Here is a 22,484-nt window from a genome sequence, read left to right as displayed (position 1 = left end):
GGTAATGCTCGACTGATATCGTCGTCATTATAAAATTCCGAAACATGCTTTTTAACATCTTCACTTAAACTTGGTCCATATTTGCTATGTGGTGTCGACAATACACCTTTTTCGTTTGCTAGTTTTTTGGCTTGAATTGCCATATATTTATTAACGCCAAATTCTTCTTCCATTTTTTGCACGGACCAAGACTTAGGCAAAACTGTTAAAATTCTATCTTTTTCTGATCTTGTTGTCTCTGTGTGGTCAAATTTCTTTTTGAGCTGATTGATAATCTCATCAAACTCTTTTGCCTTTTGTTTAATGTTCGACTCTTCGTCTTCTTCATGTGAAAAGGAAAATAAATTTCTTTTGATACCTTGAGAAATTTCTTTGAATTTTTGTTCGGGGTAACTAGCCTGTCCAAGTATTATCGTCATTATTGGTGAAACGTTAATACCGGCGATTCCCTTGTTGAATAGCTCAATGTTGTACGCTCGGGAATACTCTGGTATATTGCCGTTTTGGGAATCTTGCGAAGATACTGAAACGACTGAAACTATTGATGGTACTTCGTCTAAAATATTTCCTACTGCTGTACTGATCTGCTCCTCAGTATTACACTGCATTGGTTTGGAAGTGTATACAGATAAACGGCATGATCCGCAAATTTTTAAAGATGTATCTAAAAGGATATTGCATCCCATTGACTTAAGTTTCTCAATCATTGACACGGTTAAGAAACGTTTTTCAGATGAACATTTCTTACCGTTTTTCGGAAACGGTCTACAACAAGAAAAAAAATTTGTAGTCCATTTTGGTATACTGTTATTCACTCTATAAGGAAGATTGTTCAACAGATGAACGATGTTTGAATATGAGTAACTTTATATACATTATAGAGGTACCTTAAAGGTACCTAACTTTATATACCTGTACAGAGGTAGCTTAAAGATACCTGACTTTAAATACCTATACAGAGGTAGCTTAGAGATACCTGACTTCAGGTATAATCACGGCATAATGTAAACAAGTTAATTATATTTGAACCCATAACGTCCGGTTGAATCGACAAGGTGTATTGTTGTTGGGATTTCAATTCTACTGTTCGTGTTTTGATTGAGTAACACGAATAATATGTTAAAAGTTTGTATTAAGATAAAAAAAGATTTTTTAATATCGCTACGTTTTGTGTTAACCCACATGTCTTCAAATGTTTTTCAACGTAACTTCTAAACATATATTTTTACCATAACGATGTATTTGGAAAAGTTGTTGGAAATTATAAGCAAATTCATAAAATTTCATGAACATGACGGTATAACACGACAAACATATCAAAAGGGAATATTTACTATAAAAATGACAATAAATTAAAAATACTTTTTTAAATATCTCGAGAATGGCTACATTTAGAAGGAGATTTATAATGAGCTTTTTTGTTTTAAATCACATCAGGAATCATAATTTGTGGCTAAAACTGGCTGTTAACATACAAAAATTCGAAATTTCGGAATTTCATAAAAATTTGATGTTCCACAAAGTCCGTCAAAAATAGTTTTACCATCTTGGACCCATTTTTTAAATTTTCTACATGACTTCTATTTTATATGAAAAAAATTTAAAAAAATTAAAAAATATGTATTTTGGATATTGCAAATTAAAGTTTTTTTGTGAATAAAAAAAGAGTACAAATTTTTTTTCTCAGTGTATATTTTTTTCATGTTTAGACATCAATACGATATAACTCTTTCTAAGACACTATTTCGGTAGGACTCATAGTTTTTTAGATATAAATTATCAAAGATTTCTCGTACTAAAATCGATACGCCCTTTTCAAAAGTTACGCTTGGGACAAAAAATTCCCAATTGCTGTGGAAAACTCATATTTCCTCCAACCCAAACGGAATACAAACTTTAATTCCAAAAATCCAGAGAAGAGGGAAAAAATGTATAGCAATCGAGGGAAAATACTTTGAACAAACTGGAGATATATTTTAATGCAATAAATGTTTATGTTAATGCAGGTGGTACATGAAGTTTGGAGGCTTTGCGGTCAGATTGTTAATGTTCATTCAAAGCTTAACCTTCCTATACTCGCGCATAGGTCTGACAGACCGAGAGTAAATGAGGTGGCTGGATTAAATGACTATTAAAACTGAATGAAGTTAATGAAAAAATATTTTCTGGAGTTTTTTTGTTCAATTGTATCTGTTTCTTTAAATAAATACCAATAACGCCTAAAAACACAAAATGGCAATATCACATAGACACACGCAGTCTGTTAGTATACGACTTCCGATTTTCCGCGCGAGTATAAGAGAGTTAAATAAATTCAGTTCGAAATTACAGTAATTTCAGTCATTATAAGCCTTCTTCAGATAAAATGTGTACAGTATTTCAAGAAAATAATTGGTAAAATGAATGCTAGTCTATGATGAACTCCATTTCTTTTTAGTTTCAATTATAAACCGCTACATTTCATTAAAATTTGTCGTTTTATTGATTTGCGCAAAACATGACTAACTATTAACTTCAATGAATGCGAGATGTTTGAATCGAAAATATATTTCACAAATAGAATCGATCAACTGAAAAGCTTGAATATGGATTCGTTGAAATCATGAAGATTCAGCGGCTAATAATGGCACAAAAAGGCGATAAAACTAATTAATCACAGAATTGAATTATAACCCCTAGAATGTCCTATTTACCGATATTCCTATTTTGGGTCAGACTTCGCCCACGCGATGTCATTAAATTTATTCATATTCCAACTGTATCGTATCGATGTAAATGAGAGCAAGCAAACTTACACCTGGTTACAGATTTCTCCCCTCGACCTATATCACAATTACCACGCAGAACACATCCATTAGGATTTATCACAGCATTTCGAACTTTAATGTGCTCTCTCTGGTTACTAGTCAACATTTCTCTGGAACTTACCCCCTTTTGCAACCCTGTGCTTTTGTTGTGATCCATGTTTTGCATGCTTTTCGATGTTGGGAGCTATTAGAAGAAGCGAGAGAAGAAAAAAAAAGAGGTGAGTGGAACCAACAACAATTACGCTCGGTTCCGTGGTTGGGGTATTCGAATGTGTACACACTTCTGAAAGACCACTAACTTTTCGACTGTATACACGCTAGTCGTTGTTGTCCTTCAGAGCGTAGATTTCGTGCAGTCATGCCGTCCTCGGTTTCTCCTGGGACGACGAACAATGTCCGGAGATTCAACGTTTCAACGTTTTTGATGTTTAAACGGTGGATGGGCTGAGTTTAACAAGCCTGTGAACAGCCTATCCCACAACGTTTATCGCTTTTGCCCCACGGGAATACGGGAGTCCTCTCTGAAGTAGACTCTGAAGTACCTCAACCCATCAGCCCAGTTGCTTACATTATAGTTCGGCAATAATCATAAACCGATACGACTTTGTCGTTTGGCAGCTATCGATGACGACGTTTTTTTTTTCTTTTGAATCCATTGTGGGTGGATAGACGATGGAAACGCGAAAAGAATAACAATAACGAGCGCGAAGGAAAACTGCGAATGAGCGCGAAGGCAGAACTAAGCTTATACCGTGTATAGAGCAACAATTGTGCGGAAGAATAAACTTTCAAGGTTCTGGATTATAGAACCAAGTGTAGGTCGAAGTTGGTTTCCAGTTATGTCTATCGATTTCTGTAGTATTGTAGACAGCTTAAGGGATGGTGGCAAACATTGGTACGGGGACTTAGCGAGGGATTTTTGGCCGACAGAGAATGCGGTTCCGATGGAGCCAATCTCGTCGGAAAAATCATCACATCCAATTAATATCGCTGGAAGAGGAGAAATTCAATTTCGATCATCGACTGTTGGGGAGCTGGCTTGTTATTGACTTACCCGCCGACAACGCGGAAAGCGGAACGTTATTGACGTGAAAATCTCCCGTTGGAAATGTTGACAGCAAATCCACTCGCACTCGAACCCGAATAAAGTCCGTCGCGATGATGGATGTCACGGTAATGGGTGTTTACGGCTGAGCTGTGTCGGTGGGAATCAAAAGGGCGGGAGCGGAAAATCAGCCAATGATGGATAGGGTGAAGAAAGGGGAAAAGGGAAAAGCTATAACCGAACCACCCGTTGCATCGGATCAAAGTGGGGCGCCGCGAAAAACGAGAGAGAGGAAAAATAGGAAAATTTGCTAACGGAACACATACACAGTCTGTGTGTAGAAAGGAATTGAAGGATGGTAAATAGAGAAAGAGAAATGGAAAGCAACGAACGAACACAGAGCCAGTGCTGATCGGTGGCTCGTTTGCAAACTGCGAAAGCGATGGGACTATGGGCTAGATTGCATGGGGCATTTACAGTTGTGTCCTGGGGCTATACTGAATGATGATTTCGGTCAACATGCATTTTACAATGGCACATGTATTTTGAACCCCCAAAATCGGTTCAAGTTCGAGGTGAGTACCCTAATAATACAGAAATCGATCGGTATTCGCTTGATCATCTGAACAATAACGGGAACTAAAATTATGGGATTTGTTTTTTTGAAACGGGATCAAAAATTTCCTTCAAACATATGTTTAGGTCACATTTTGATTCATAGACAAACCAGAGGGCTTGAACCATGGCTTAGAAATACCTCTCTCAGAAATGGCACTTTCTGTTCAAATCTATGTTTAAGCTTATATTTTATGTTCGGAGATGCAGTAGAACTGTCCATGGACTAGTATCGATCGTTACCGGAAATGTGCGTCTTTGAAAGAGGGAAGTAATTTTCGTCATCCAAAACAAATCAATTTTCTTAATAATGTTTATCAACCAGCTGAACTTGGAATTTAAGCGTCGTTTCTCAGTGTATTCCGGGACTTTGGCTTCTTTCGGCAATAAATGTTTTTATGGTGGTTAGACACTCCATCTCCATCTCTAAGAGGGGCTGCCATACAAATTAAACACAAATTTCTGCATTACTCGAGAATTAATCAAGCAAATAAAACCAAGTTTGGCATGTGGAGGTTTTAGGGTGCATCAAATGTTTTTACAGTGGTTAGATACTCCTCCCCCTCTCTTAGAGGGGGCTTCCATATAAATGAAACACAAAATTCTGCATTACTCGAGAATTAATCAAGCAAATGAAACCAAATTAGGCATATGGAAGTTTTAGGGTGCAATAAATGTTTCTATGGTGGTTAGACACTCCACCCCCCTCTCTAAGGGGGGGCTGCCATACAAATGAAACACAAATTTCTACATTATTCGAGAATTAATCAAGCAAATGTAACCAAATTAGGCATATTGAGGTTTCAGGGTGCAATAAATGTGTCTATGGTGGTTGGGACATTCCACCCCCCTCTCAAAGGGGGGGGGGGGGGTGTGCGGCTACCATACAAATGGACAAAAATTTCTGCATTACTCGAGAATTTAAGGGGGCACGAAACATTTCTATGGTGAATAGACACTCCTCCCCTCTCTCTAAGGGGTGGAGAGGGGAGGGGTCTGTTTTTATTCTATCATATTTTCTGTGTCAAACATTTATTCCATGTAACGGAGAATCATGTTACTTGCAAGTGGTTTAAAAATCTTGAACGAGAATTGTGTCTGAAAATAAACTGATATTATAATGATGAGTTTTGTTAGAAGTACTAGGAAGATTTTTAGTAAAAGGTAAATTCAACGGGGTCGATTGGAAGATCAATCAACAGTTCTGCGATTGCACTCATGAACTTAGTAAAAAAACGTAAATATTTGAAGGAATTGATAACAAAAAATAAATTGTGGACGGGACGAAGTATGCTGGGTCAGCTAGTACCAAATAAAAATATTAATTCAAATTTTAACGATTTAAAACTGCTTTCAGGCCTGTCAATGTGATAGAGAATGTAATTTGTAATATAAGCACCAATGACGCCACAGATGTCGACACCGTAAAATTTCTTTGCCGAATCAGTTGAACGAACCAGGGAAGCCAGGCTTGGAGATTATTCTGTTTATATGGTTTTTAAATTTGTAGCACAGATTTTTCAAACCGACAATTTCCTATTTTTCCGCACATGAATTATATGAGTAAAATGCTATAATGAATTGAAAATATTCATTTTGCATAAAACCAATATTTTTGTTCAGCAACAGAAACTATTTCATGTACATGTTATATTAGGGGAGATGGGGGTAAGACGGACATGTTAAGGAAAACTTCAATTGTATCTTTGGAAACTCATGTTTTAATAAATTTAAAAGCAGTTTCTTACAGTTCAATATACTGGTTTTCGAAATAACCGGCCAAATGAATTATTAAAATGCGTTTTTCCATGTATTTTACTGAAATTAAAACAAGCCGAAATGTACAACATTTTTATTGGTGCAGGTATAATGGACATGTAGTGAGGGGGGGAGGGGGGATATGGACAGGTTCATAATATACGAAGCGTAAAGGTTTATCGCTCGCGAGAGGAATAATTTCACTGTCTCCCAGTGTTTGTAGAACAAAAAGAGAAAGCAATATAAAAAAGAGTTCAATCCCTTCTTCCTTTCACCTTCCACCATGCATTGGATGTGATTATGGATATGACTGTCCATTTCATAGGATCTCCTAACATGACTTCAAAATAATTTATTGTGTATTTATCGAGACATGCATTTTGGCGTTGGCCTGATGGAAAGGCGGCGTCTATCAAGTGGACAATTTGCTTCAAAACGGCATTTTCGTTACATTTATAAAGAGAGCCGCAAATTGAAATACAATCCATTGAAGGCATTTCATTCAAATTGAGTGAACTCACATATAGTGTCGATATACGTAACCAAGATTCAACAGATGCTCATCAACGATGAATTTAGATATCTGTATTGAATTTGCTAATTCATTTGTCGTATACTGAGGATTACTCTTGATCAACGTCTCGATTTATTCATCATCAATGGCGGCACGAACTTTTCAAACAATTTAAAATATGTTCTTCAATAAATAAAACAATGTTTAATGGCAAAAACATTTTATGTTGAAAAATGCTTACGTTTTCTCACTTCTCTTACTTTTTATACATCGATTTGTTGTATTTAGTTGTTATTTGCTGCAAAAACATAAGGGAACCTTTATCTTCTTTTTTCAAGTCTACATCATTCTTAGTGGCTAATATTCTTTCCATTTCCATTTCCGTACCCAGTCTATTAATAATGTTTGTTGTATTACTTTTATAAATTTGTTTTATACTTGAGCAAACTTTCACATGTCCTTTTTTAGGCATTTCCACAACTATGCATTATTAGCATTGTGGCTCGTGATACTATGACTACGACAATAAATGTCATACATTTTCTACCGTTTTTGGATAATTCATAATTATATACTTCACAAAAAAAATCTACTAAACATCTATAACTCTGTAATCCTTGAGATAAGATTCTGGAGAGAGAGTGTGTGACAGAGAGAGAGAGAGTGAAAGAGAGAGAAAGAGAGAGAAAAATAGATCTAGCAAAATTGTTCTCTTTGTTCATTCATTTAGTTGGCGTTGACGATTTCATTTTCGGTCATTGTGAAATGAAAAACATAATGGATTTTTAGATGGAATAAATGCACTACGTGTTTTAAGCATTCAAATGAATATTAATACGGAATAACAAATAATAAACGAAAGAAAGAGCAATCACTATACAATGGAGAACCGGAGAGCTTTTTATGTAGGCTATTTTGACAGTTCTCATTCCCAACCTGTATAACTTCGATAAGAATCTCAGTATACATAATAAGGATCTTTGTTATTCTGATGAAATAAAAAAACTAAAAAATCAGGGAAAATCGGGATAACTTGTGAAAAATCAGGCAAAATCGAGTGTTTGTCAGGATGTCAGGATACGAGCCAAAAAGTCTGAGAAATCCTGAAAAATCAGGAAGGTTGGCATCTCTGCTCACTGGAATCAGTCGTTAAATATAACCTATAGAGATTCAACTACGACCGAAACCAAAAAAAAAAAAATGAAACGAAGTTTGAGCCGTTCATACGATTTGATGAACAAACATATTTTACTGGTTTTTAACTACGTTTTGCTATTGATCGTTGAACTGAACAAAACAAACTGAAACTCCTGAATTAACTCAGATTAATGCGGCGGCTAGAACACTTTATCTTACTCTTTTTTAGCAATATATGCCAAGAATAATACATCAATGAAAAATATTATCGAAACCTGTCCGTATCCTAAGTATTAGCTCCATAGTATCATTATGTCCCCTTTACAAGCATTGACAGTCCTCCAATTTTTGAATTGTTTCTTCATTATGCTACCTTTAATTCATTACAAGCATTGCAATTTTGTGTGGCTCTACGTGGATACACTCAGCATCGTCTAATCAATAATAACTATACCAATCAATGATACTGAAACTAAACTTATGCTTCGAATTGGACTTATAAATTTAACACAGATTTCTATACAGATTTTTTGAGAAAAACTAAGATAAATAGATTTTTTCAGACCAAAAACACAGATTTCATCATGGCAACCCCGCGTACAGCAGAGATCTTCATATTCGGTTCGTATGTAAATCGTCAAAATTCGTTCGCTGCAAAAATAGCTTTTGACGATAAAACTATTCCATAAAAACGCTTCATTGCCTCCATACTTTCGTACTGGGTTCTTCTTAATTATTGATATTTATTGGCCCAAAAACTTGTCTCAAAAGTTTAAAAATTGCTTTTAAAACAGGCTAAAGAAATCACAAATCAGTATATAAGCTGGTGTCCACTCGTAAATCCATTTCAAGAATGCCGTTTGATATTTGCTGAAACGGACACGGTTGGCTCAGGGGCGTTGAACGACAATGAAGTGTCTTTGTCAAGCCAGGTGGAGAAAAAGTATGGATTGAGTTGTCCCCAAGGGCCTTTCTCAGGGCTAGAGACGAATTAACCGCAAACGTTTAAAATCTCTATCACATAACAACAAGAAAAGGAAAAAAGGAAGAAATATATTTAGCGACATGAGAATGGTCTCTCTAGCTCGTCCAGCACCAGTGTTTCGATTTTGATCAAAATCGAATGATACACAATGTGTCATGCAAGTAAACTCTCACGAACATATAACCAAATATGAGAGGATCATTCAGATACTTGTATGAATGTCAGTAATCACTTGTGTAATATTTAGTGATTAAACTGAGAGAGGAACGAAGATTGTTGATTGCATATCCGATCTGTATCAAACATCGCATACCATTTTCGAAGCCTGCATACAAGTTTGAACCGCATATATCGTCCCGCTCTTCTATAGCGAAACCCACTGCACAGCCAAGTGCAAAGCAATAAATGATACAAGAAAAATTACATCATCATTCGATCACCATTTGCTGAGAGCAACAAATGGGGAAAGAGAGCGGTGTTGCTAGTAAAACTATGCGGTCTATATGAATATACACATTTCAAGGGATAGAGGCGTTAAAAATGGAAAATATAATCTCACTACCCTTCCCTTAGCCTCTATCGAGCTAAATAATCATATAGTTTGCACTCTCTGAGACTTAAAAATCAGGATCTGCTACGTTAGCTGAATATGAATCTTTCGCTTTGCGTTGTCCGTACGATCCTGCTGTTTCATGATGCATGGAGAGGTCGGTATGCATATTAGAGGCAAAGAAGAAAATAAGCTTTCTGCACCGAAAGCGTATATGATAGCTTTGCTTGCATGCTGGTGTGCAATGAAGTGCGAGCCGATGCAGAGTTGTCTCGTTCTCTTTTGTGTCGTGATTTGCAGCACATAACAACAATAGAATACCGTTGGGGGAAATGTTTCCTGAAAGATCATATTTGAACGAACGAAAGCGATTTTGACGTAGGACTACGTCTAACCGGAAGATATAGGGGGTGAAATGGAAATCTAGGCACTGAACAAGTAGGAAAAAATGCAAGATTTGGAACGCTTATAACTCGAGCATTTCTCAATAGATCGCGAAGGTTTTTGCATCAATCGATAGGAAATATATCTACGCATCTATCATAACGAATAACATTTCATTTTTCTTGAGATAAATAATTGAATAATTGTTAAATATCAAGCATTGTCCAAATGCCCTATGTGCCCATTTTTGATTGGTCCATTTTGTGCTCCTCAAATCGTACCGACCAAAACGGGCAACCAGAGCAGCAGCGAAATAGAATGAAGCACGATTGGAAAGGAAAAAGAAAAAAAATGAACGAAACATTAGTCGCAGTATCACACATGCGTAATTCTCGAGCCAGCCAGTCAGCTTAAAAATCCCCGCTCCGCTGCAGTAACGATCATTCTTTGTGTGGACACCGACTGGACAACATCGTTGCTGGACGAGCTGGACGGCGAGGGATCGACACATACACGCGCAGAACTCTTTCCGTTAGGATGCCATTCAGCATCGAGAAAGTTCCGGAAAGATCTAATCATTGCTGGAAAATAATCTGCCAGTTCCTTTGGGAATTTTCAAAATATATTCATGTGAAAGAGTTTAATTGAATGTTTTCTATCCATGTAACACTGTGACCAAATATGTTTCAATCAAGTGCTATTAACAGGTGGTTATCGAGTTGGCATTAACCACTGGTGGGCTTCCAGTATCGAGGAAAATGTGGAAATATCTAATCGTTACTGAAAATAATCTGCCAGTTCCTTTGGGAATTTTCAAAATATATTCATGTGAAAGAGTTTAATTGAATGTTTTCTATCCATGTAACACTGTGACCAAATACATTTGGTTTTGTGGTTTTTCAATCAATCGCAATTAACAGGATAGCTTCAGAAGATTATTCTTCCCCATCAGTAGGATATTTCCGTATCCAATATTGTATGCGCCCGCAATCGATTATTGCTCAGTCGCCGAAAGTTCCGAGCTCAGAGAGTTCATTCCCCTCTAGTTTGCCTTCCAAATTGCCATTGTAAACCACACCTTCTCTCGATTCAATCACACACAAAAAGCATACTTAAGCGATATTCTGGTGGTGAGACACATTCATTTTTCGTGAGGACATCGACAAGACAATATCGTTGCCTAACGTGCTGGTGAAGGATCGACACATACACGCGCAGAACTCTTTCCGTTAGGATGCCATTCAGCATCGAGAAAGTTCCGGAAAGATCTAATCATTGCTGGAAAATAATCTGCCAGTTCCTTTGGGAATTTTCAAAATATATTCATGTGAAAGAGTTTAATTGAATGTTTTCTATCCATGTAATACTGTGACCAAATATGTTTCAATCAAGTGCTATTAACAGGTGGTTATCGAGTTGGTATTAACCACTGGTGGGCTTCCAGTATCGAGGAAAATGTGGAAATAACTAATCGTTACTGAAAATAATCTGCCAGTTCCTCTGGGAATTTTCAAAATATATTCATATGAAAGAGTTTAATTGAATGTTTTCTATCCATGTAACACTGTGACCAAATATGTGTCAATCAAGTGCTATTAACAGGTGGTTATCGAGTTGGCATTAACCACTGGTGGGCTTCCAGTATCGAGGAAAATGTGGAAATATCTAATCGTTACTGAAAATAATCTGCCAGTTCCTTTGGGAATTTTCAAAATATATTCATGTGAAAGAATTTAATTGAATGTTTTCTATCCATGTAACACTGTGACCAAATATGTTTCAATCAAGTGCTATTAACAGGTGGTTATCGAGTTGGCATTCCAAGTATCGAGGAAAATGTGGAAATATCTAATCGTTACTGAAAATAATCTGCCAGTTCCTTTGGGAATTTTCAAAATATATTCATGTGAAAGAGTTTAATTGAATGTTTTCTATCCATGTAACACTGTGACCAAATACATTTGGTTTTGTGGTTTTTCAATCAATCGCAATCAACAGGATAGCTTCTGAAGATTATTCTTCCCCATCAGTAGGATATTTCCGTATCCAATATTGGATGCATAAAACCTTGTGCCTCCAACGTAACGCTCTCGTTTTCGAAGTTCTCCAAATATTCATTCATTCAGAATGAATTCAGATTCAACTTTATACAAATGATCTCTAAATCAACGATAGTCCTACGTCACCCTTGCGGTTATACCATAGATATAACCCACTTCCTGTTTTCAATGAGTGGATCATTTGGCAAACACTGTCCAGCACTATGCTTTTGTCTCCCAATCTCATTTCTTCGCTGCCGTCGGACTGAAAGGAGCCGCATTTGTTGGCAAAAGCAGCAATTTTATTATCAAATGCGAATGCGAATGCCGCTATCGACCAAAGATTCCAATTGTCAGGGGTTGGAGAGGGGGTATTATTCGGGCTGTATATTTGCAATGAGGAATCGATTCCTCCTTTGAGCGCTGATGATTCTTTTCCGGCTAATCGAAGTGGTATGATAATAATTTTATTCTAAATACTAAATGAATACTAACCCGGCAAACTTCGTCCCGCTCAAAATTAGTTTTTTGTTATCAATTCTTTCAAACATTCACGATTTGTTACTAAAAGCAAGTTCATGAGTCCAATGGCAGAACTGTTAATTCATTGATCTTCTAATCGACCCCGTTTAATATATATATATATATATATATATATATATATATATATATATATATATATATATATATATATATATATATATATATATATATATATATATATATATATATATATATATATATATATATATATATATATATATATATATATATATATATATATATATATATATATATATATATATATATATATATATATATATATATATATATATCGGAAACTACTGAACCGATCAACATGAAAATTGGTATGTAGAGGTTTTAGGGGGCAATAAATGTTTTCTGGTAGTTAGATACTCCTCCCCCTATCTAAGGTAAGGCTGCCATACGAATGAAACACAAATTTCTGCATTACAAGAGAATTAACCAAAAATATGAAACCAAATTTGGCATGTGGAGATTTTAGTGTGCAATAAATGTTTTTACGGTGGTGAGACACTCCACCCCCCCCTTTCTAAGGAGGAACTGCCATACAAATGAAAGACAAATTTCTGCATAATTCGAAAACTAATCAAGCAAATGGAGCCAAATTTGTCATGCGAATGTTTTGAGGGACACGAAACGTTTTCATGGTAAATAGACACAAATCCCATATGTTCAACAATTACATAATGTTAAGTGCTGTTAGTCCATATGATGTTTGCGCTAGCGAAATTGATCTTTGTTCGAAACTGGAAATGGATTCTAATGTGATGAAACGCACTCCTATATCTTCTTCTATCTATACCAAAAAAAGAATCACCGGATGTGTTGATAAGAGCAGAACTCGAGGAAGGAATTGTCCGATTTAGGACTGTCTTTATTCTATCATATTTCCTGTATCAAACATTTATTCCATGTAACAGAGAAACATGTTATTTGCAAGTGGTTGAAAAAACTTGAACGAGAATTGTGTCTGAAAATAATCTGATATTATAATGATGAGTTTTGGTAGAAGTACGAGGAATTTTATTGTAAAAGGTAAATTAAACGGGGTCGATTAGAAGATCAATGAATTAACAGTTCTGCCATTGGACTCATGAACTTGCTTTTAGTAACAAATCGTGAATGTTTGAAAGAATTGATAACAAAAAACTAATTTTGAGCGGGACGAAGTTTGCCGGGTTAGTATTCATTTAGTATTTAGAATAAAATTATTATCATACCACTTCGATTAGCCGGAAAAGAATCATCAGCGCTCAAAGGAGGAATCGATTCCTCATTGCAAATATACAGCCCGAATAATACCCCCTCTCCAACCCCTGACAATTGGAATCTTTGGTCGATAGCGGCATTCGCATTCGCATTTGATAATAAAATTGCTGCTTTTGCCAACAAATGCGGCTCCTTTCAGTCCGACGGCAGCGAAGAAATGAGATTGGGAGACAAAAGCATAGTGCTGGACAGTGTTTGCCAAATGATCCACTCATTGAAAAAATCGCTTTCGTTCGTTCAAATATGATCTTTCAGGAAACATTTCCCCCAACGGTATTCTATTGTTGTTATGTGCTGCAAATCACGACACAAAAGAGAACGAGACAACTCTGCATCGGCTCGCACTTCATTGCACACCAGCATGCAAGCAAAGCTATCATATACGCTTTCGGTGCAGAAAGCTTATTTTCTTCTTTGCCTCTAATATGCATACCGACCTCTCCATGCATCATGAAACAGCAGGATCGTACGGACAACGCAAAGCGAAAGATTCATATTCAGCTAACGTAGCAGATCCTGATTTTTAAGTCTCAGAGAGTGCAAACTATATGATTATTTAGCTCGATAGAGGCTAAGGGAAGGGTAGTGAGATTATATTTTCCATTTTTAACGCCTCTATCCCTTGAAATGTGTATATTCATATAGACCGCATAGTTTTACTAGCAACACCGCTCTCTTTCCCCATTTGTTGCTCTCAGCAAATGGTGATCGAATGATGATGTAATTTTTCTTGTATCATTTATTGCTTTGCACTTGGCTGTGCAGTGGGTTTCGCTATAGAAGAGCGGGACGATATATGCGGTTCAAACTTGTATGCAGGCTTCGAAAATGGTATGCGATGTTTGATACAGATCGGATATGCAATCAACAATCTTCGTTCCTCTCTCAGTTTAATCACTAAATATTACACAAGTGATTACTGACATTCATACAAGTATCTGAATGATCCTCTCATATTTGGTTATATGTTCGTGAGAGTTTACTTGCATGACACATTGTGTATCATTCGATTTTGATCAAAATCGAAACACTGGTGCTGGACGAGCTAGAGAGACCATTCTCATGTCGCTAAATATATTTCTTCCTTTTTTCCTTTTCTTGTTGTTATGTGATAGAGATTTTAAACGTTTGCGGTTAATTCGTCTCTAGCCCTGAGAAAGGCCCTTGGGGACAACTCAATCCATACTTTTTCTCCACCTGGCTTGACAAAGACACTTCATTGTCGTTCAACGCCCCTGAGCGAACCGTGTCCGTTTCAGCAAATATCAAACGGCATTCTTGAAATGGATTTACGAGTGGACACCAGCTTATATACTGATTTGTGATTTCTTTAGCCTGTTTTAAAAGCAATTTTTAAACTTTTGAGACAAGTTTTTGGGCCAATAAATATCAATAATTAAGAAGAACCCAGTACGAAAGTATGGAGGCAATGAAGCGTTTTTATGGAATAGTTTTATCGTCAAAAGCTATTTTTGCAGCGAACGAATTTTGACGATTTACATACGAACCGAATATGAAGATCTCTGCTGTACGCGGGGTTGCCATGATGAAATCTGTGTTTTTGGTCTATTTATCTTAGTTTTTTCTCAAAAAATCTGTATAGAAATCTGTGTTAAATTTATAAGTCCAATTCGAAGCATAAGTTTAGTTTCAGTATCATTGATTGGTATAGTTATTATTGATTAGACGATGCTGAGTGTATCCACGTAGAGCCACACAAAATTGCAATGGTTGAAATGAATTAAAGGTAGCATAATGAAGAAACAATTCAAAAATTGGAGGACTGTCAATGCTTGTAAAGGGGACATAATGATACTATGGAGCTAATACTTAGGATACGGACAGGTTTCGATAATATTTTTCATTGATGTATTATTCTTGGCATATATTGCTAAAAAGAGTAAGATAAAGTGTTCTAGCCGCCGCATTAATCTGAGTTAATTCAGGAGTTTCAGTTTGTTTTGTTCAGTTCAACGATCAATAGCAAAACGTAGTTAAAAACCAGTAAAATATGTTTGTTCATCAAATCGTATGAACGGCTCAAACTTCGTTTCATTTTTTTTTGGTTTCGGTCGTAGTTGAATCTCTATAGGTTATATTTAACGACTGATTCCAGTGAGCAGAGATGCCAACCTTCCTGATTTTTCAGGATTTCTCAGACTTTTTGGCTCGTATCCTGACATCCTGACAAACACTCGATTTTGCCTGATTTTTCACAAGTTATCCCGATTTTCCCTGATTTTTTAGTTTTTTTTATTTCATCAGAATAACAAAGATCCTTATTATGTATACCGAGATTCTTATCGAAGTTATACAGGTTGGGAATGAGAACTGTCAAAATAGCCTACATAAAAAGCTCTCCGGTTCTCCATTGTATAGTGATTGCTCTTTCTTTCGTTTATTATTTGTTATTCCGTATTAATATTCATTTGAATGCTTAAAACACGTAGTGCATTTATTCCATCTAAAAATCCATTATGTTTTTCATTTCACAATGACCGAAAATGAAATCGTCAACGCCAACTAAATGAATGAACAAAGAGAACAATTTTGCTAGATCTATTTTTCTCTCTCTTTCTCTCTCTTTCACTCTCTCTCTCTGTCACACACTCTCTCTCCAGAATCTTATCTCAAGGATTACAGAGTTATAGATGTTTAGTAGATTTTCTTTGTGAAGTATATAATTATGAATTATCCAAAAACGGTAGAAAATGTATGACATTTATTGTCGTAGTCATAGTATCACGAGCCACAATGCTAATAATGCATAGTTGTGGAAATGCCTAAAAAAGGACATGTGAAAGTTTGCTCAAGTATAAAACAAATTTATAAAAGTAATACAACAAACATTATTAATAGACCGGGTACGGAAATGGAAATGGAAAAATATTAGCCACTAAGAATGATGTAGACTTGAAAAAGAAGATAAAGGTTCCCTTATGTTTTTGCAGCAAATAACAACTAAATACAACAAATCGATGTATAAAAAGTAAGAGAAGTGAGAAAACGTAAGCATTTTTCAACATAAAATGTTTTTGCCATTAAACATTGTTTTATTTATTGAAGAACATATTTTAAATTGTTTGAAAAGTTCGTGCCGCCATTTATGATGAATAAATCGAGACGTTGATCAAGAGTAATCCTCAGTATACGACAAATGAATTAGCAAATTCAATACAGATATCTAAATTCATCGTTGATGAGCATCTGTTGAAGCTTGGTTACGTATATCCACACTATATGTGAGTTCACTCAATTTGAATGAAATGCCTTCAATGGATTGTATTTCAATTTGCGTCTCTATTTATAAATGTAACGAAAATGCCGTTTTGAAGCAAATTGTCCACGTGATAGACGCCGCCTTTCCATCAGGCCAACGCCAAAATGCATGTCTCGATAAATACACAATAAATTATTTTGGAGTCATGTTAGGAGATCCTATATCACCAGTTCTCAAACTAACCGGTTATTAAACCCTCAGATCATCACAGGTTCAGGCCTCTTCAAAATTCATTCAAGGGCAAGAACTTCGATTCTATGGACAGCATAAAAATACCTCGAACAGTTTTCGACAAGAAAGCAAACATGATCTGGTAGGATAGAATTTTAAAGCTACATGAAACATGGTGAGAGATTGTGGAACAAAACTGTGCATATAAAATCGATTAAATGTATGTCCGCTATGAAAATGATGCATTTGTTCTCCTATAAATCGGCACGAACTTTCCGGACATTCCAAAATGAACTATTCTGATTTATCCAGATTTTTGAAAATTTTTGGTTGGCAACCCTGTAAGTGAGAGCCATTTTGTTGTAGGCGAATTCAGCATTTTGACTGGTTACTGTAAATGTCTAGACCACAATGTGTTTTTCTAATTAGACTAGACCGATTTTCTAGTCCGTGTTAGGGAAACGCCTCGAGGTCTACACGAATATAAGGAGAATAAGAAGCTTGAAATTAAAATTTTTAAGCTTCTTATTCTGCCATTTAATGCCATTTAATGTTCGAAGAGGAACAGATTGAACGAAATGCAAAAACAACTCGAACGGAATACTGAATAGAATTTTATCAAGTCGTTCGAAATATTTCGAATCATTCGAAATACAGGATAGGAGTGAATATAAGCGCCCTCTTGTATTTTACATTCTCTGTACTATAGTAAGAAAAGATAAACAGCGTTGTTCATTTATTACTAGCTTACCTGGTGGACTTCGTACCACCCAAAATTTTTTTTTTATATGAATTCTTTCGAACATTCACATTGCCTTGATAAGCGAAAGTTTGCGGGTTCATTCGCAGAACTCTTCATTGTCTTATCTTTTAGTTGGCCCATTACAACTTTGCTTTTACTAGAAATTTTCTAGTACTTCCAAAACTCGTCATTATAATAAAAAAATATTTTCAGACACAATTTTCGCTCAAGATTAATGATCCAATTGCAAATAACATGTTTCTCCGTTAAATGGAATACATGTTTGATACAGAAAAAAAGTATTCATTCATTTTTCCAAAAATTGGTTCTGTACGTTTCTGTGCTGTCACTAACGGACTACTCACGCAGCGGTGAAGCATAATTTTGATATATCAGTGCAAATCATCTGCGCATAAGTCGATCACTCGAAATGCAAATGTAGTGTTAGTTCCACGGACACTGTGGAGAGAGGAAATGTTGCAACTTAAGCTTCGTCCGTTTGCAACTTATTGAGTACAAAGCCATTCTCGGTTTCTATTACACAGTTCTCGTATAATAACTCGATATGATATATAATTATATAATATATTCGTAATATACAGAAGATTAAAGTTAACTTGCGTTGGAAATAGTATTGAAATTGATGACAATCTTCAAAATTACTCTGCGTGATTTGCAGATTGCTGTGGCAAAAGCTGCTCATACACAGGTTTTCAGAAGAAGCTGATTATTCTAAAAAGTTAGATTGAAATAAGAAAACATTGCCGAAAAAAGCACCTTTGCATTGGATCCCAAACGGCATATCCGCTAGAACTCCGCCCGGCAGCCCACTGCGCAAGGTGTGCTTCCGTGGCTGGCTGGCGAGGAGGGTTCCCAGAGACGAACAGGTGGTTGGAATGGGGAAGCCAGCAATTTTCCCACTGAAACAAACAGGAGGCAAGCAAGCCTGATGGCCCACCAGGCAGCAGCAGTCTGCTTTTCGTCCTGTTGCCGTCGTGTATGTCGTGTGCCGCGTTCCGTTCGTACGGTTGAATTGTGGAATCGGTGAGCCCTACTAAGCTGCCGTTGCCTTCCGCTGCACTGCATTCTGGTGCTGGCGAATTCGCGTTCTTGCACTCGTGAGCCTCCGAACAATGGAAAGGAAAGAGGCATGTGGTGATATTATATAGACACACACGCGCCCTCGTGTACTATCCACAATCCGACTATTGTCGAGCGCGATGCGTGTGGGACGATTCGCGTGTTCTTCGCTGGGTCAGAGGATATGACGCGCCAATAGTTGTGATCTCACTACCCGGATGCATCCCCAGTGATTGATTGATTTTTGATGTGAGAATTCAATTTGCAGTGGGGTATTCAAAATCAGTTATAATCCAGGTGCGACAATTGATGGATAAAAGTGACAGTGAACACAAAAAATAACTTCCCAGTTGATTGTCGGTTTTTTATATTATATATTTCAACTGGAGTAACCTCTCACCAAACGCTCGCTGGTTGGCTTTTATGTGCGTTCCTTCGCCCGTTACTAAAAGGATTCTGACCTGTTTTTATCAGCAAAGAAAATGTAATTGTTCTCATTTCCTGCGAACCGTTTTCCATCCTCCATCCCTCCCCATACTATCATCTTCGAAGTATCTATTCTATCGTTCGTTTCATTCAGCATCCATCGGGGAGCGAGCTTTGAGTGCATCCAAGTTTGCAGAGGAAACTTTCTGCCACTTTGAAGTGCATGATAGTGATGATAGCGAGGGTGATGGCGACATTTACGGTGGAAAGGACAATGACGACGATAATGATGGCGAGTAATGACGTATTTGCTGCCACAACGATCGAGACTACGAGAGGCAAACAATTTATTCGCTCAAGTGGAAAAATAAATAATGAACAAAAGTTTATGTGCAATAATACGATATTATGGTGATTTGAAGCTCTCTCCTCGTTTGAAAATAATAATAGCCTCCATCATATCCTGTTCGGACCATCACCATGCACGCGCCAAGTAGATTAATGCCTACTATTTATTCAACCCCTTGATGCCAGGCTCCCTTTCCCCAATCTTGATGAACATGGGCGGACGTAATTAAACGTTGTGTCTCTCGCACTTAATTAGAAGCATCTCTTCCGCGCTTCCATGAACTCATCTCTGCTCGTTGTCGGTTCACCTCAGCTTCCCATGATCCCACAGAGAGACTGTAAACATTTCATATCGGCGCGCTGTCGAAGAGATATCCTTCGCAATGTTAGCTAGTTGTTGTTGCGCCGTTAAAGTGAAACAAGTCTCACAAGATGGCTCAATGGCTTCGGAAAAACGTACATTGCTGGTGAATATCCTGATGTATTCAGTTGGTGGCATGTACATACATGAGCTAGCATCGGTGCCCAGTCCCCACAAAGGGGGACCGACCAACATGAGAACGGTTCGTCGTTTGCTTGAAATCCGTAAGATCAACGCCGCTCGTTTCGCCCTCGAAAAGGATGCTCTTACTATTCAAACATGAAAGAAACTTCTTCTTCTGGGACGGAATGAGATTATATGTGCCCGCTTCTCTGCGGTCGAACTGTGAGGTTCTAGGAGAATATGACAGATTACAGGTGAACTGCGAAAAGTATGGTTTTCGAGATAGTTTGCGACAAAATTGTGTGTACGAGTTAGGGTTGTTGATGTTCTCTATCAAAATTTCACAATATAGACTAGACGTTCAGCACATTACTGTTTATTGAGTAAAATTTCACAACGAAAATGTTAAGACCCATTGAAACATAAATTTTTCGAAGATAACTTTTCATACAGCATAGAAAGTTTCCCTCAAAAATAAAATGAGCTGTTCGAAAAATGAAAAGGTAAAGGTTTTGTTACGATTCATTCATTTTTAAAAACGTTGTGACAGACAAAAAAACATTAATCTTGGATAAAAAAAAATTCAAAAAATTAAAAATTCATGAGAGAAAGAATGAGAGAGAGAGAGAGGAAGGGAGAGTGTGTGAGAGAGAGAGAGAGAGAGAGAGAGAGAGAGAGAGAGAGAGAGGAAGGGAGAGTGTGTGAGAGAGAGAGTTGAACTGTAAAGATTTTAAACTTTTGCGAATCATTCACCTCATGCTTTGTAAAAGACCTATTTTGAAAACTTAATCTAAGCTCGCGCTCTTGAGAAAGACAATTTCGCCACCGCCTCCGACTAGTGTTACCATATGTACTAATTTATCTGGAAAGGTACAGCTTTTTTCGATTTTTTCGTTAGAGATTACAGATGTTTGTTCTAAGGGACAGATAAATACAGTTTTGCCCAATTTAACAAGCATCAATGTAATGGCGGAAACGTTTTTAATAACCTACGATGAGGATTTACAAGAGCTGGAGAGCGAATACCGTGCTCCAAAAGTGGAATTGCTTCGTGATGAAATTACTGCTGCAGAAATGTGCATGACTAAGGCGCCTCGCACACCGGAGCAATAAGCAACTAGCAACTATCAACATGCAATAAGCAATATTATCGCCAATGGATTTTTCCATTTAATCTTTGTTGATCTCGCATACCGACGCAATACGATATCGCTGTCGCCTTTACAGAGCAACACATGTCGCTAGCAACACGGCGTGTCGGTTGAAGAGCAACTTATCGCCCATATTTTGACAAGTTTCGTACATTAAGCCGATTGTTTGCATAATGTCGGGGGTTTTTATTGCTCTGGTATGCGAAGAACAACAAAATATGTTTCCTGTTGCATATTGCGTATTGCAGTTTGCTAGTTGTTTATTGCTCCGGTGTGCGAGCCGCCTAAGGTGAAGCTAGAACGAAGCCATTGTTTTTTCCATGGGGTAATAGTGTTTATGAGAGAAGAGCGAAGCACACCGTTTGTTTTGGTTTTGGTACGTAAATAGATCAATTCACTTATCAGACTGTGTGACTGTGAGACGCGAGCGTAACTTGAGTGAATTCATTTCACATGCGAATTGGGGTTCTTTTGGAAGTGTATTTCCACTTACACTTTAGCGTTTGAGACTGAAAAAATGTTCCAGGGCATAAAAATAGCTAGGAAAGAATTGCGATCTTACCTTGTAGCAACGCCACGGGAAGTCACGAACAGTAACTCGTTGTTGATAATTCCACAATATTTTCCTTCGTTGATCGTATTTTTTCACATATTCACGATGGAGAGCTTTAACCGTTCTCTTCGTTGGTCGAGACATTTTAATTGAATGCAATACTTTTCCGTTTACTATTTTGGACTGTAGAGGTAGCCGTGGCAGTGTTTCGAGCTCTGCTATACAATTTTCTTAACCTATGTTAAAGTTTCTAAAACTTACATTAGTGACCCATCAAACGTAAAAACAATAATTGTATTGATATCAACGCAATTTTATTTTGTTGATGTTCACGACATGAAACGCTTTGACTCAGGAATAACATTTTATTGGGTGTTTTTTATAGCTGTTTCGATGATGTTGTCTGGCATCAGTGTTGAAAAAATAACGATGCTTTCCCCAACACAAACAAAACCATTGCGGAAAATTGAAAAATGAAAATTTAACAGTACACCCAAACTAGCGTTGGCAGAAAACATGTCATCTTTGGCAGAAAAGATGCCATTTCCTTTGCATGAGAGTCAAATGCGCAAATAATGAGCTATTTTGAAAGCTTAAAAA

The 22,484-nt window shown here is 36.9% G+C and overlaps 1 protein-coding gene across 6 annotated transcripts in view; it reads left to right on the top strand.

The window, feature by feature from the left end:
* Positions 1–22,484, top strand: part of LOC129767221 (solute carrier family 12 member 4) — a 588,731-nt gene that overhangs the window by 97,297 nt on the left and 468,950 nt on the right. Inside the window, exon 1 of one of the 6 annotated variants that reach the window (XM_055767888.1) lies at positions 18,852–19,171. The exons of 4 other annotated variants lie outside the window; for them this stretch is intronic. The gene's annotated coding sequence lies outside the window, so the exon portion shown is untranslated. Of the gene's footprint in view, positions 1–18,851; positions 19,220–22,484 lie in introns of those variants that run through there. One more of the 6 variants, XM_055767887.1, reaches the window with a different exon arrangement.

This window comes from Toxorhynchites rutilus, chromosome 2 (assembly GCF_029784135.1).
Source record: "Toxorhynchites rutilus septentrionalis strain SRP chromosome 2, ASM2978413v1, whole genome shotgun sequence".
NCBI lineage: Eukaryota > Metazoa > Arthropoda > Insecta > Diptera > Culicidae > Toxorhynchites > Toxorhynchites rutilus.
This window is presented reverse-complemented; position numbering and strand designations above follow the sequence as displayed.